At 41.7% G+C, this 14,816-nt stretch overlaps 1 long non-coding RNA gene across 1 annotated transcript in view; it reads left to right on the top strand.

Moving 5' to 3' along the window:
- Positions 1-14,481, top strand: part of LOC116668516 — a 77,806-nt gene extending 63,325 nt beyond the window's left edge. Inside the window, exons 2-4 of the long non-coding RNA XR_004325619.1 lie at positions 11,793-11,909; positions 12,751-12,850; positions 14,004-14,481. This is a non-coding gene — a long non-coding RNA (uncharacterized LOC116668516). The remainder of the gene's footprint in view (positions 1-11,792; positions 11,910-12,750; positions 12,851-14,003) is intronic.
- The last annotated feature ends 335 nt before the right edge of the window (positions 14,482-14,816 follow it).

The following is a 14,816-nucleotide window of genomic DNA, read 5'->3' as shown; positions in this document are numbered from 1 at the left end:
CCCTCTCTCCTTGTACTATATATTCTAGTACAAAGAACACAAGTGAAACAAATATGTAATGTACTTAAGTATGGATAAGTTGTACAAAGGACGATAAAGCATGAGAAGCATGCTCAGGGCAGGTCTGGTGACACTGAAGCGGAGACCTGCATCAGGAGAAGCAGCCGCTTTGCAAATATTTGGGGGAAGATGATTTCAGAACAGCAAGTATAGAGGCCCTTAGAGGGGCATAACCTTGCCACATTGGAGGGAAATAAAGAAGCCCACTGTGGCTGTGTCGACGTAACAGGGGAAGAGAAGGCAGGGAATGAAGTCAGGAAGGGAAGTAGAACCCAGATCTTGCAGGATCTGTAGGCCATGAGGAGCGATTTTGTTTTATTTTAAGTGTGATGGGACTGTATTGATGCCTTCGGAGTAGGAAATGCACGCTTATTGCAGATACTGGGTAAGTTATGGGCTGTGGTGGTGTGGGGAGTGGGAATGGGTGGAGACAGGGAGGCTGCGCAGGCATCTATTGGAGTCGAACAGGTGAGGGGTGATGATGGCTGTCACTCAGGTGGTGAAGATGGAAGAGATGGAAGGGGAGGATGTTCAGGATGGGTTTGGGGGACAGACATATGGGATAAGGCCTGAAAGTAAGGTGCAGTTGCTATCTTGACGTCTTTAAGCTTCACAGGGCCCCAAAGGCTGATGTGTGAGTTTCCTTGCTATTGCCAGATAACCCCCTCCCTTCCAGCAGCAAAGTCTCCCCACCTGGCAAGTTCCTGCATCCATTGGACCAGGGATTTTCCACCTGGTCCTCAGCTTAACAGGTTTCATTTCCCTGCCAGCTTGTGAAATTCCTCAAACAAGCCAATCACATCCTCCCACTGGAACTGGGATCCAATGCACCCTCGTGTTACTGCAAGCCTGTCACCCACAACCCTTGCTTGTTCATTCTGTCCCCGAGGGTAGCCCCTCTGTGGGCCTGCATGACAGATGTTATCTTTCCCTGGGATGCTGAGTATAGACAACTAAGAAACTGCTGCCCACTTCATCTGTCCAGCTGGATGTCCTGTGTCTGACCAGCTCTCACTATTTAAGGCAAAGGATCCATCCTCACCAGTGGAGAGACTAGGAGACAATCAGCACACCTGATTTCAGAAGCAGAATGGCCCAGCCACAGTTGAGGGCCTCCAGTCAGCTTTCATAAACTGCTCCTTGCTAAGTGACTGGTTCCTGAGGAGGCCAGAAGGTCCACGCTGTGAGTGATTGGATGGAGACAGAAACTGAAAGCTGCAATCTGATGCAGCTAGAAATCTAAAATGCTCGGAGAGGATTTGTACGCAGAGAGAAGGGAGTGAGGGAAGCCAGCACTGCAAGAAAAGGCAGAGCTTTCCCAGAGGACAGTTTCTATCCACCAATTTCTGGGTTTTGGGCCCAGCTATCTTCTGCTGCCCTGCTCTGCTGCCTCTGCCACAGCAAGGGGCCTAATTCTCAGAGTTCTACAGCACAAACAGAAACCAGAAGATACCCAGGGTGCCCCTGTAGCACGACCAAGGGGGTTAATTCAAACCTGACTCAAGCCCAGGGTTGTATGTATGGTTAAGGAAACCATACAACCATTGCCACTGGGGAGGGCACTAACCCTGGCAGAGAAAGGGGTCGGGAGGGGCCCATCTGCTGTCTCCAGTCCCCTCAGCACCTTTAAGCAGGCTGGGCTGAGGCATGGGGGACCGCTGTCAGGCCTGGGTCTTCTGAGGCTCAGATGGCAATGGGAACCACTTCAGGAAGGTGAGAAGTTGAGACTTCTTTTTTTTTCTTTCACTTTACTCTTTTTTTGAAGGTCCTGGGTTCAATGTGCATGCTAAGCATGCACTCTACCACTGAGCTATCCCTTCTCAGGTTTTTAAATTGAAGTGTTGAAGTGTAGTTGATTTCCAGTGTTAGTTTCAGGTGTGCAGCAAAGTGATTCAGTTATACATATACATACATATATATATTTTTTTCTTTTCAGATTATTTTCCATTGTATGTTATTACAAGAAATTGAATATAGTTCCCTGTGCTATACAGTAGGTCATTGTTGTTTATTTTATATGTAGTAATATGGGCCTGTTAATCCCTAACCCCTAAGGGCCTTTTTTTTAAAAAGGTTTTTAATTTTTTCCACTTCTTCAATAAACATGATATATGTAATAATTATACGTATATTATAAATAAACTATAAATTATATAACTATATAATTATATATAAATGTTTAAATGCTTTTATAGCTGTACAAATCACTATAACCTTAATGCTGTGTTTCCATGCATTTGGGCCCCCATACCCAACACCCTATATTATTCAAGTTACTGACTCCATCGCATCAGCCACCAGGAAATATTTGCTATTAGAGATTTGGTTAATGTGTTCTGTTCAGTGATTATTTCAACAGCCTCTGAGCTGTAGTTTGCCTAGAATGGAATTAGGAATAGATGTGAGAGATATTGCAGGAGGGGGATAAAAATAAAAACCATTTGAATGAATTTGGTGGGTGAAGGAGAGAGAGAGAAGTTATTAAGTTCAAGGTGTTCATGGCAGGACAACTAGAAAATGGTGTGTCACCAGCAAATATGAAAATCCTGGGAGGAGAAATAGGTCTGAGACAAAGAGGATGGTTTGACTTTCAACACGTAGAGTTTGAGATGTGGCTGGAACATCAAGGCAGTTGGAAATAGGGGCTACCCAAGCCATCAGGGTTCCAGTTTTCAGCTTAGTCAGAGAAGATGCAGTCATGGCTCCACTCACATGTTCCTCCCAACTCTCTCCTTTCTGTGCCTCCATCTCAGTCGGCTGAGACCCCAGGGAACAGAGAGCTCATGTTAATAGTTAATGGTTGACTTTTTCTCCCACAACTGTACCCACTCGGTTCCTATCGCAAAGTCTGAACCCTATAGATGCTCACATGCGCCCGCTTCTCATGTGGACCAGCTCTTCCTCCTCTGAGATGGGAGACCAGGAAGACCAGTTGAATGAACACACGGAACCATTCTGAGCTGTCCCCGAGGGAACCATCCCAGTAAAGGAAGAGGCAAGACTCTTCTCTGAGAATGAAAGGGAGATTGGGACATGGGGGAAAGATGAGGAACATCTGAGATGGGCAATGGGGAAGGATTTGAACCAATGATCATGGAAGGATTGACCAGCAGTAGGACTGCCCCTCCTCTGGTGGCATCACCCTCACCAGCTGACCCCAGGGACCTCACCAGCTTGTTGGTGGTCTGCCCTCCCCTCAGGCTCCTAGTCTAGCTATGCTGGGTTTCTCTCGGTCCTCAGATACATCAGGCTTTCTGTATTCTGGACCTTCACAGCCACTTTCTGCCCAAGAAACTCCTATGTCAAGTCCCAGTAGGGTGTCATTCCTGCTGGGAGACTCCACTCACTCCAGGTCTTGGTCAGCATATCTCGCCATTTGTATCTGGAGGTCCCTAAACCTTCCATCACAACGCCTGTTGTGATGTCACATTTGATCTTGGTTATTTACACAGTTGTCCATCTCCATGGCTAGACTATGCACCCCAGATGGCCAAGGATGGTGTTTATTTGATGTTAATTATTGCTGTAGTCCCAGGACCCAGCACATTTCTCAGCCATCTTAGGCTCTCAATAAATATTTGTTGAATGATCAATGCTGGTGTGAATCTTAATATAGTCTTAGGGCCAGAGATAATAGTTGTAGATCTTTTCTTTTGCAGTGGATTATACCTGTTGAATCCATTGCCTCCTTTCCAACCAGCCACATAATGCTTGATGAGGGGCTCGGTCCATTATATGCGTATGTATAGCGTGTCTGAACAAGAACAGTCAAGTCAGCACAGTCACCCAAAGGTAATGCTGTCAATACAGATTCTTGCCATGTGAAATAGAAAACTGGGATCGTAATCCACTTAACCCAAATGTGATATTTTTCTCTCATATAAAAAGATTTTTTATTTCTCTAAAGGGCAACTATGTTACCCAGAAAATTACTTTAACCCTGGCTTCATATTAGGTGATGCTGTGTAGACATTGCCAGATACTCCTGAACAGATCTGGTGACTGACTCAGGGGCAGCTGCTTCTACAACCTGTTACCTATCTTCTGAGCTGTCTCATCTCAGCAGTTCACTTTCTGTTGCGGTGGGGTCTGTGTGTTCTCTCTCCCTGACCTCTGCGTGCTCACTGGGGCAGGATTGAAAGGCAGTGTGTGTGGAGGGGAGAGAGGGACAGAGGCATTCTATAAATGGAAGAGAGGTCCTTTACTGTGACAGGTTGCATTGCCTAGAAATGATTTGTGTGTGCGTGATAGCTTTCTTTCTGGCCTCCTTCTGACACTTGGGAGTTTACTTCATCAGAGCCGATCGTCTACCTCAGCCAAGAAATTACAAATGAAGCAGAGAGAAAATAGCAAGAGAGTATCTGAGTTTGACAAGCAAAAGTAAAGTTAAAATAATGATGACTGGTGCTTGTGTAACAGTTCTCAAAGTTGACATTTGAGGTTTACGGTGCTTTAGTTAATGAGATGTTTGAGTGGAGAAACAATAGCGTTCAAGTTAAGTTCAACTAAAGACTCAAAATACTTTTATACCTTTTTGTTTTTCTCATGTCTTCCAGAGACAGATGAAGAGAAATCTGTTCCTTGTGGCAGTGTCTATGACAACAAACTCATTTCATTTTCTTACTTTTATGCATATGATAGACAACACTGAGAACTTTTGATATCTTTTCTTTCCCATGTATGTAATTAAGCAACTGGAGACTGCCTCCCACTCCTGAAATTATTTGAACTCATGCTAAGTTATCCTGGGATTTCAGGGCAAGGCTGTGAGTGGGGACTGGACATAGTTAATAAACCAGAGACTCAGGCATCATGACTAAGAAAGAATCACATTGTTTTAATCTTGGGTAATCTATCATCCATCTGCATAGACTAACTTAAGTCTTTGATGGGAGAAGTTACAGATTCAGGAGGATGAATTTCAAGAGAAGCAAGAGAGGGTGAAGCTCTAAATGCACAGATATTTTTTTAGTACTCAGGGCATGACCTGAGGCATTTGGGGGAAAGTAAAAGTATGTAAAAGGCACCCCTTTCTCTCCTTGTAGGCTGGCGCAATAGCACAGGCACCTGTGTACAGTCTTGCCATTCTTGACTGGCTTAAAGTTAATTTCAGTCCATGGGCACCCAAACTCAGCAGGAGAAGCTCAGGGGACACCCAGTTGGGAAAACTCCTATTTGATGAGCCCGTGCCTTTTACTGTTTAAGGCTCAAAAGCTCAGCTATGTTTGTAGCCCCAGAGCCAGAGTCTTTTCAGCGACATTCTGGTGAACACATAGCCCACTGTCTAGGTGACTTATTTTTCTTAACAATTTCGACTAATCAAGATGTCTTAGGATTCTAGGCTTTTTGTGTGTGTGTGTTTGTTCTGAATTAATTTAAAAGACCCTAAATAATGTGGAAGCTTTCTAGCACTTCCACCCGTTGGTCTGTGAGGACCCTGTCTCTCTAGCTCTAAAAGCAATGGTTTCTGAACCTGAATGGTCAGTGGAATTGGGTGGATGACTTCATAAAAATAGAGATTGACAAGCCTAGCGCAAGTCTATCAAGTTGGTATATGTGTGTTCACAATGCTTTTCAGATACTTCTCATAATTAGCCGACTTAAAGCCTATATTATACTATATTAGAATCTCCTGTGCAGTATTTTTGAAACCAGAAATGTACAGGGGTATAGGAGTGTTCCTTTTGATTTTGGATAGGCAGTCCTGGGTTTTAATAGTAGATTCACCACATTTAAGCTGCAACCTGACTTTAAGCAATTTTCTTACAGCCTCACCTGTAAGAGGGAGTTAATACTACTATGTAGTGCATAGGATTGCTGTGGAGATCAATTGTTAAAATGAATACAGAGCAATCAAACCAAGGAGTAGGGCACTTAATAAAAGTTAGCTATTATTATTAATAGTGTTTGAATGTTTATGTTTATGTTATAGATTTACACTGCATATTCTAAAGGATTTTATTAAATGTCAATCCCTTAGAAACACAGCACATTCAGAATTTTCAGTAAATAGTTTTTAAGAAGAGGCACTACATGATTCTCCATCGTTTTTCATTTTGTTGTCATTTAGGACTATGCGTGGTACATAGAACAATCAGATTCATCTATTTAAAATCTTCACACCTACTCAAATATTCCAGACGGTATGAGTGCATATTGGGCTGTGACAAAAGTTAAAGAAATCATCTCAGAGGTTTGTTCCCATCCTTGAGGGTGGCTTCTGGAGGATGTGTGGGTACACATTGGGGAACCCCCCCCCCTCCACAGCATGCCTGAGTGTGTAAGGTAGAAACATTGGCTAAAATAATCAGCTTGGAAACTAAGGAGGCAAAACACTCTGATACTAGAGGAGTAATGAAGAGACAAACACTTAGGGAGCGTCTGTTTCAGTGCAAGGTCACTGTTCATTAATACTCATACAGATAGCTTATTAACCACCCAGAAAATTCACTTCAAGTTTTCAAGCTACATAATACTCACAATCACTACCTGAATATAGATTAGGAGGTGCGGGCTTGCTGCACAGAGAGCTAAGACAGTGTTGTAAACCGTAAGCTTCATCGATTCTGAAATTGGAGATTATCTCTTTGGAGGACTTATCCCTAGTGGCTTGTCTGGTCTTCCAGGTCTGCTTCTTTAGACATCGTTTAATCTCCTCTAGAGCCCAGTGTGGCATCTCCTTGCAGCACTGCATTGAATGAATGAATAGAGTCACTCATTCTAGCATGATGTTTTAATTTTAATTTTAATTTTGATTTTTTTTACATGTAAGCTACCTGACTCTCATGCCAGGTGGGGTGGGGGTAGAAATTTACTCACTACAGTTTGGATATACAAGATAAAAACAGTAACTATCATAATTAAATTTGCCTTACCTGGGACCTCTGTTCTAGAGGTGGCTGCAAAACCTTTAATTTGAGGGTTACAGGCAGCTTGGTATCTTCTGCAGAGAAAGAATCCCGATTACTGTACTAGTTTGCTAGGGTTCATGTTGTAAACACATAGTCCAAAGTTCAAACTTCCTGTCTATTTCTCTCATCACAGGGGCCCTCTCCTGCCTTTGTCCTTCACAAGAGGCCACACGGGGGCCAGCTGATTCTTAAGTGTCCACATGGGAGTAGGGGAGGGACCCTTTGTTTCCCTTATTGTCCTCTGGGATTTTGTCTGCATTCCCAGAGATGTCTCATTCCATCTGATCTCTGAGCGAGCAAGTGGGTGCCCCAAAGCTGGTAGGTTTACTGTCTCACGCTGCGGGCTTTGTACTGGCAGCTGCTGCCCAAGTCAGGGGAGATTGCCTGTGGTTGAGTTTCCCCACCCTGAGGGCTCTGTTCTGACCTGGGCTTCTCCTGGTTCACAATTCTGCCAAGCATTCACATATTCCCCCACCCCTGGAGCACATGGGGGCTTCTGGATAACGGACTGTGCAGAATCAGGAGTGCTGGCTCCATCCATCCACCTGGATGGGCACCCTGGTCAATTCCACTTCCACTCCCATCACAGTTGGGACCATGGAGCTGTGGTATCATGAGCAACTCAAAACTTCTCTAAGGGGCTTGCACATTTCCAGAGGCGTGAGGAATAACCCTTGTAAGGCGTGTTTCCAACTGCATCCCTTCACCGAAGTTCAACTCTGGAGTTAGGGATGGTAGAAATGTAAGACAGTCTTGATTCTTCTCTCCTTTCATAGTTTAGTCTTCTCTCTTTTCCTTCTTCCTCTTCCTCCCTGCCTCTCCAGTCCAAATCAGCTCTTTCCCATGACTCTGGATGGGTCCTGAGTGACTCCCTTTCAGCCTGACAAGAGTCACTCCTCAACCACATCCTCTTCCTCCCCTCAGAAGTCCTCAGCTACCCCTTCCCTGGCTGCAGGTGAAAGGGCTGTTGGGAAAGACTCTGGATCACTGTCTTAATGTGCCAGCACTGCTGGAACAAAGAACTGCAGATTGGGAGGCTTCAACAACAGCAATGCACCGTCACACACTTCTAGAGGCCAGATGTCTGAAATCAAGGTGTTGGCAGGGTTGGGTTCCTTTTGAAGGCTGTGAGGGAGAATGTGTTCCGGGTCTCCCTCTTTGGCTTACAAATGGCTGTCTTCTCCCTGTGTCTTTACATCATCTTTCCTCTGAGTGTGTCAGTGTCCAAATTTCCTCTTCTTATCAGGACACCAGTCATATTGGATTAGGGCCCACCCTCATGACCTCATTTTAACTTGATTGCTCCTGTAAAGAAAGACTCAGTCTCCAAATAAGGTCACACCCTGAAGCTCTAGGGATTAGGACGTCAACAAGTGAATTGGTGGGGAGGTGGGCAGCACAATTCAACCCAGAACAGTTACCAAGGAGGGAAATACGATTGGTAAACATTTCAGTATAGTCCTGTTATCCCACCACATTGTATTTGTGTGCCAGGATGATGTGAGGAGGCTGGCAGTGCTCTGTGGAAGACTGTCTTGATGGCTTTAAATAGCCTTGAAAGTTGCCTTATCATTTTCTTACACTGTCAGTAAGAGGACACTTTAAGGTAATAATGCTATAAGTGAAATTTTGTCCTGGGGTATCAGTGGAAGTGGCAGACCTTGGACTGTAGAGATTCCTGAGCTTTTAAAGAGTGAGAAAAAAGGGCCAAGAGATGGGACTGATGTTAACATTTTTTTCTAGGAAGGCCTTGGAATCATATGAAAACTTGTTTCATTTTGGTATGAGACTAGATATATCAAGGAGGCAGTTTTGACAGCATTTGCAGGTCCAATTAAATACGGAAGATGAAGGAGAAGAGGGAGCCAGCTATGATTTTGATTTGCGTAATTGGAATGGGGCAGAAGTGGTGGTGGAGGAAGGAGTCGATGAGTTCATTTTGGGGATATATTGGGTTTTAAATGCCCGGGGAACATTCAAGAAGAGATGCCCCACAGGATAATCCATGTCTCTGCTTTATACAGAGCATGTCTGGTGCTCAGTTGACAGTGGACACAGACATCATGATCTCCATTTTACAGATAAGGAGCAGAAATTCAGAGAGGTTGAGTAGCCTACTCAAGATCAACATAAGAACTATTTGATTTCAAGCCAAATGACCTAAAATGCTTCCATTTTCTCAGAGAGCCAAGACCACCCAGCGACCACTGCTCTTCCTTCAGGACACACACTCACTGCTCTGGCATGCTTTGTCCCAGATCTGGAGCCTCTACAATTTACACCCTTCACATGAGCTCCAACAGTGTTAATGTTTCAAATAACATACGAGCCCCGCATTGCGACTTGTTACTCATATGTTAGGAAATACACGCACCATTGGATACAATCTCAAATATATTCTAAATGGCCATAATAATTAGGTTAGAATTCACCAGAATGTTGGAGAAGAACTCTCTGCTTCAAGAGTTTATAATTTGTCCAGGTTTGTTAAGTTTCTTTTAAAGTTAAAATTTGTTAATATTTTCTGCTTGGGGGATAATCTACATCATGTATGGTCAAAATGATATGATGTCAATTTTGGATAATTTAAGTTATAGAAGAGTAAAGAGAAATCTAGTGGCTTCTAACTCAAGCACAGTTTTAAGCTAAGACAAGAAATTTTGTGGGCCATTAGTTCCTAATGAAAATTAGGGCCTTAGCTATTTTTTATGTGTATAGATGCAGTAAGCTAGAGACACTGAGATTTAAAACCACACAGTTATCTCCAGGCTGCATAGAGAGGCGTTGTCTATAATGAATGACTTGAGACATGAGTTCTAGGCAATGCTTGAAATGTGCTGCGGTGTTTGTTGATGGAACTCAAGCTCGTTACCCTTTGAGAATGGGGTGCAAAATATGGTCCAGAGTTGACTCCAGTTTTTGGCTGGAGCATTAATTTAGGAAATTGGTACCAAGATCTGGATGCTCCTTTCTAACAATAAACCTGAAAGAAAGAAGGATTCAGAATAGACTGTTGCAGTGTTTTCTACTCGAGGGAGTGAGGCAGTGAATTGCCTTCTTTGCAGACACAGATGTATGCGGGTGAAAACAAAAAGCAGGAAAATGAAAATAACATCCTGTCTGCAGCTTAAAGTGAGCAAAGTTGCAAACGGAGGTTATTTGCTTCTAATTTGAGTTAGAGTTGAGCCTTTGTTTAATAGTATGTACTAGGATGTAGTTTTAACAAACCTGAACTTTGTTTTCGGAAAGAGCACCATAAAAACTCCACCAATCACCATCTCCATGACCCTTGGGTGTGTTTCTTAACTTTCCTAGGTCTGAATTTTCTCAAATTGTAAAATGGAAATAACATTTATACCTGCTTCCAAGTGTTGTGAATGTGAAATGCAATTATGTTTGTAAAGTGCTCAGCCTAACATCTGGTCCATGACACACACTCAGTTGACATAAGAAATTAATATTCTTATCATTTGGACAAACCTAGTAAAATGCAGCTGGCATCTCATTCTCAGTTATCTTGATTCTGTTTGCCCCGCCTTCTGCTGGAAAATGGTTATTCCTCGGGTCTGACTCATTCAGGACTCCTTCTCCATCCAGCCACTATATACTTGATAGTTGTTAAGAGAGCAGATATTAAATGTTATCACCATATACATACACACACGGTAGTCATGTGAGGGGATAGAGGTGTCAACTAACATTATTGTGGTAATCATTTGTAATATAAATGTATATCCAGTCATCACATTGTACACCTTAAACTTATACATCTGATGTGCCAATAGAATCTCAATAAAGCCGGGGGAAAAGAAACAAAATCAGAATGATTAAGAACGATTGCCTGGATTTGCATCTCAGCTACATCACTTACTACCTGTGTATCTTTGAGTGAGTTGCTGAACCTCTTAAACTTGATGATCTCATCTGTGAAAGGGGGATAATGATAGTATTGGTCCCATAGGATTGTTATAAGAATTAAATAAGATGATATGTATAAATTATTTAACTGACACATACAGAACACTCAATAGTGTTGGCTATGGTTCTATATATTTCACAGTATATATGTATATATAACAGAAGAGAGACCACACTCCTTGGGACATGAGACAAACAAATGAAAAATTACATCATGACTCTTCATAGGCAGTAAATACTCCCATGGTAGGTGGTGAACGTCCCAGCAAGGCAAAGTTTTGTAGTTTGCCAAATAAGTGATGGAGCCTTACATTAAGTAATAGGGTTTGGATAAATAGAAAAGAGAATGAAGGAGGCACATCTTTCATGTGCCTAACAAAGGAGAGGCATGGATTCTGGAAAGTGCATGCCCAGCTGTACTAAAATAGCAATTTTAGAACAATAAGCTAGACTATAGAGTTAAGCCAACCAAATCAATGTTTGCCTGTTCTTGTAAAATTCCCTCCATCCCCCACCCCTCACCAAAGTAAGTCCATAGATAACATTTTCTCAATTTCCACGTTTTTATCTCAGTTTTTAAAAAAACCTTAAGGACTGGTTCCCACTGCTCTGTTAACAAATGCTAGCATGTAATGGAACCAAACGATGCTTAACAAATGAATTTTCAATGGAAAATTATGCAAACTGTGGCAGACACCATTGGTTGGCTGGTGCGATTGCCCTTCCTTTTTATTGTCTTTCACTAAAGATGACAGAACACTAAATGTTCATATCAACCTCCCTTGACATAGTCTTATAAAGTAGAACTGTTCTGGGGATTTTCTGAGAAAACTTTTTCTTTCCTGCCGAGAGTAGACAAGGCTAGTGAAATCCTTTCTCCTCTTCCTACTGCCTTGAATGCAGACATATTACCTGGAGCTGGAGCTGTAATGTTGGGACCAAGAAGGAAAGATCAAGAAAACTACAGAGACACTGGCCCTGGCATCTCGGAGCTACCAAAATAATGCCATCAGTCAACAGGTTAGAGCCAAAAAACAAATAAACAAACAAACAAACAAGCTCTCTTGTTACTCATGTTGAGTAACTGTTGAGGTATAAAGTTTTGAAACAGATAACTTTTTATGCCATTTTAGAGTTCCCTTCGGTATTATTAAACAGTAAGTCAGGGACTTTGTGTCTTTTATCTAAATTATCTGTGTGACCTTGGTTAAGTTACTTAACCTCTATTTTCTCATTTATGAGAAGACCATTATACCAACCTATTTTATACGGATATCATGAGCTCTAGTAAGTAAGTCTAAAGTGCTTCATAAATGCTTAATGATGATAACGATCAGGCAAGCAGAATCGCTTTTGTAGGACACAGAAATGAGCTCCCCTGAAGAAGGAAGCAACACAGCATAGACAGGAAATAGTATTTCTTGCGGAGAGAGAGTATGCATCTTTGGAAAGGTGATCATTTAAGCCCTGAGTATCTAATTGAAGACTAAATGGAGAAGATGATGGTGTCATGATTGGGTTTATTCAGAGTGCAATTGGAGACTCATCTGTGGAAAATAAGACTCATTTTATTCTCTACTCAGATTGTACAGCGCAGGAAGTCACGGCCAGGGAAATGTTAGCTTATTTATTTCCGCAACACCGCTCACCTTTTAGTTTCCTTCTTCAAATTTGGCTTACATTTTTTTCTCCTACAATAGAGAAAAAGATTTGAGATATAAGTAGCTAGAGATAAGACAAATGTATTAAAAAAAAAAAAAACCCTGTAGTTTCAGAAAGCATTAACTTTATGTCCTAAATCAGCTTCAGAATGTAGTTATGCCTGCTGAGAGCCTGTTTTGTTTTTGATGTGAATGCTCAGGTGTGGGACTGTGGCTTTTCCAGCAGGGGTTTTGCCGTGTAAATTCTTTGGGAAACTGCCGACACCCTGATCTTCAATGGTGAGACTTGGATGAATTCAGGTAAAACTTTCAAATTCTCTAATTTCCTTTTGCCATTTTTCCTTTTTCTTACTGTTAATTGTAATCTTGTTCCCTTGAATGTCCTCTTTACTATGTTAAAAATCTCTACCTGAGCAGAGAGACAAATGTGTATGTTTCCATGAATCCTCAGTATTGTTCTGCCAATTTCACATGCATTTCAGTGTCTTTGGGGCTGGAGATTTCTGTTGAAGAGACGTATGCTTAGTGAAGCTGAGTATAGGGATTCGCTCCTAGTTAATGAAGTAGCTAGATTTTCACAGAGAAAAATACCACTCATGAGACAAACGCTATGGTTTCAATTTGCTAATCTGTTCTGTTGATTCCCAAGTGTAAGCAAATGTGTTTCCACTGCTGAGAAGACAACTGAAGGCGACAAGTTCTACTGAAGGAAGGAAAGGATTAGTATCCACCACAACAGTTCATTAAAAAATAGTGAGCATGAAAAGTGAAGAAAACTGTAGTTTACATTTAGCCAGCCTTACCAAGCTTCCATTTGGACGTTCTCTTCATTTCTGACTTGTGAGGCAACCCAGGTTGACCTAAACTAATCATTTCTTGGGGACTCAGCATACCCATACCCTGAAGAGAAAAGCAACTGTCCTGAGTTCAAGTTTGAAAAGCAGTTGCCTCCTCTGGCACATGCTCTTCCCTCTCCCACTCTCACCACCTCTGTTTTCTTTTTGGCCCAGGCATTGTTTTACAGGACCTGCTGGCCCAGTAGCTGGGATTCCGTTCATTTCAGCTGACTTATTTCCACTGTACTCCCTTCCCTCTGGATATATAGAAGTCTCTTTTCTTTTCATTGACAACATGACTGTCCTCTCACTCTTAGTTATATGTAGCTTTCTGGCCCATCAGGGTAGGTGGGCTGAGGATGGATGCTGGGACACTTACATAACCTCAGGCATACCTTAAGCAGACATACGTAGTAGGCATATATATTATAAAGAATTGTTTTCCAATACCAAATGGCAAACTTTCACCCACTTCTATCTTTTTAATGCCAACATTAAAAGTTGTTACAATTTTATATAAGACACCGTCCCCGACTTACGATTTTTCAACTTTATGGCAGTGTACAAGTGATATAACTTCAGTAGAAACCATACTTTGAATTTTGATCTCTCCACAGGCTAGTGATATGTGGTATGAGACTCCTTCAGGACGCTGGACAGCGACAGCAGTTCCCAGTCAGCCACGTGATCCCGAGGGTGATACATTTACAACCATTCTCTACCCAGACAACCAATTCTTTTCTTCACTTTTAGTACAGTATTCAATAAAGTACATGAGATAGTCAACACTTTGTTATAAAATAGGCTTTGCATTAGATGATTTTCCCAACTGTAGGCTAATGTAAGGGTCTGAGCATGTGTAAGGTAGGCTAGGCTATGATGTTCAGTAGGTTAGGTTTATTCAGTGCATTTTCAATTTTATGATAGTTTCAATTTACAATGGTTTATCGGGATGTAACCTCATTGTAGATCGAGGAAGACTGTTTTTGTTTACTATTTATTTCTTTTTAGTGCACAGCTGAATCTTTAGGTACATGAAGTAGCTTTGACTGTTCAGAATATTTCCCTTTCTTTGCTAAAACACAGACACATGGACACACAGACACACCCTCATGGTTTTCTTCTAACATTTATTTTTTCTTTAAACTAGTTTATTATATCCTACTGGGAGTCAATGTTTAAAAATATTGAGTGTATTGTTTATTATATTTTTTACTAAAATAATGTTCTTGTTTATATGATTGCTTAAAAATACAAGGGTAATGGATGTCACCATGTTTCACATTAATAATTCAGTGCTTTATAAAAGAACAGTGTACTTCTGTAAACTCTTTAAACTTACCCCTTAATGAGTTTCTTATTCTAATGGATCTGATTTTTGTAACACATTATGCTTCTTGAATGGCATATTTAATACATATCCTTTAAAA

This window comes from Camelus ferus, chromosome 14 (genome assembly GCF_009834535.1).
Source record: "Camelus ferus isolate YT-003-E chromosome 14, BCGSAC_Cfer_1.0, whole genome shotgun sequence".
In the NCBI taxonomy this organism is placed as follows: domain Eukaryota; kingdom Metazoa; phylum Chordata; class Mammalia; order Artiodactyla; family Camelidae; genus Camelus; species Camelus ferus.
Note: the sequence above shows the minus strand (reverse complement) of the source record. Positions and strands in the feature narration are given on the sequence as shown.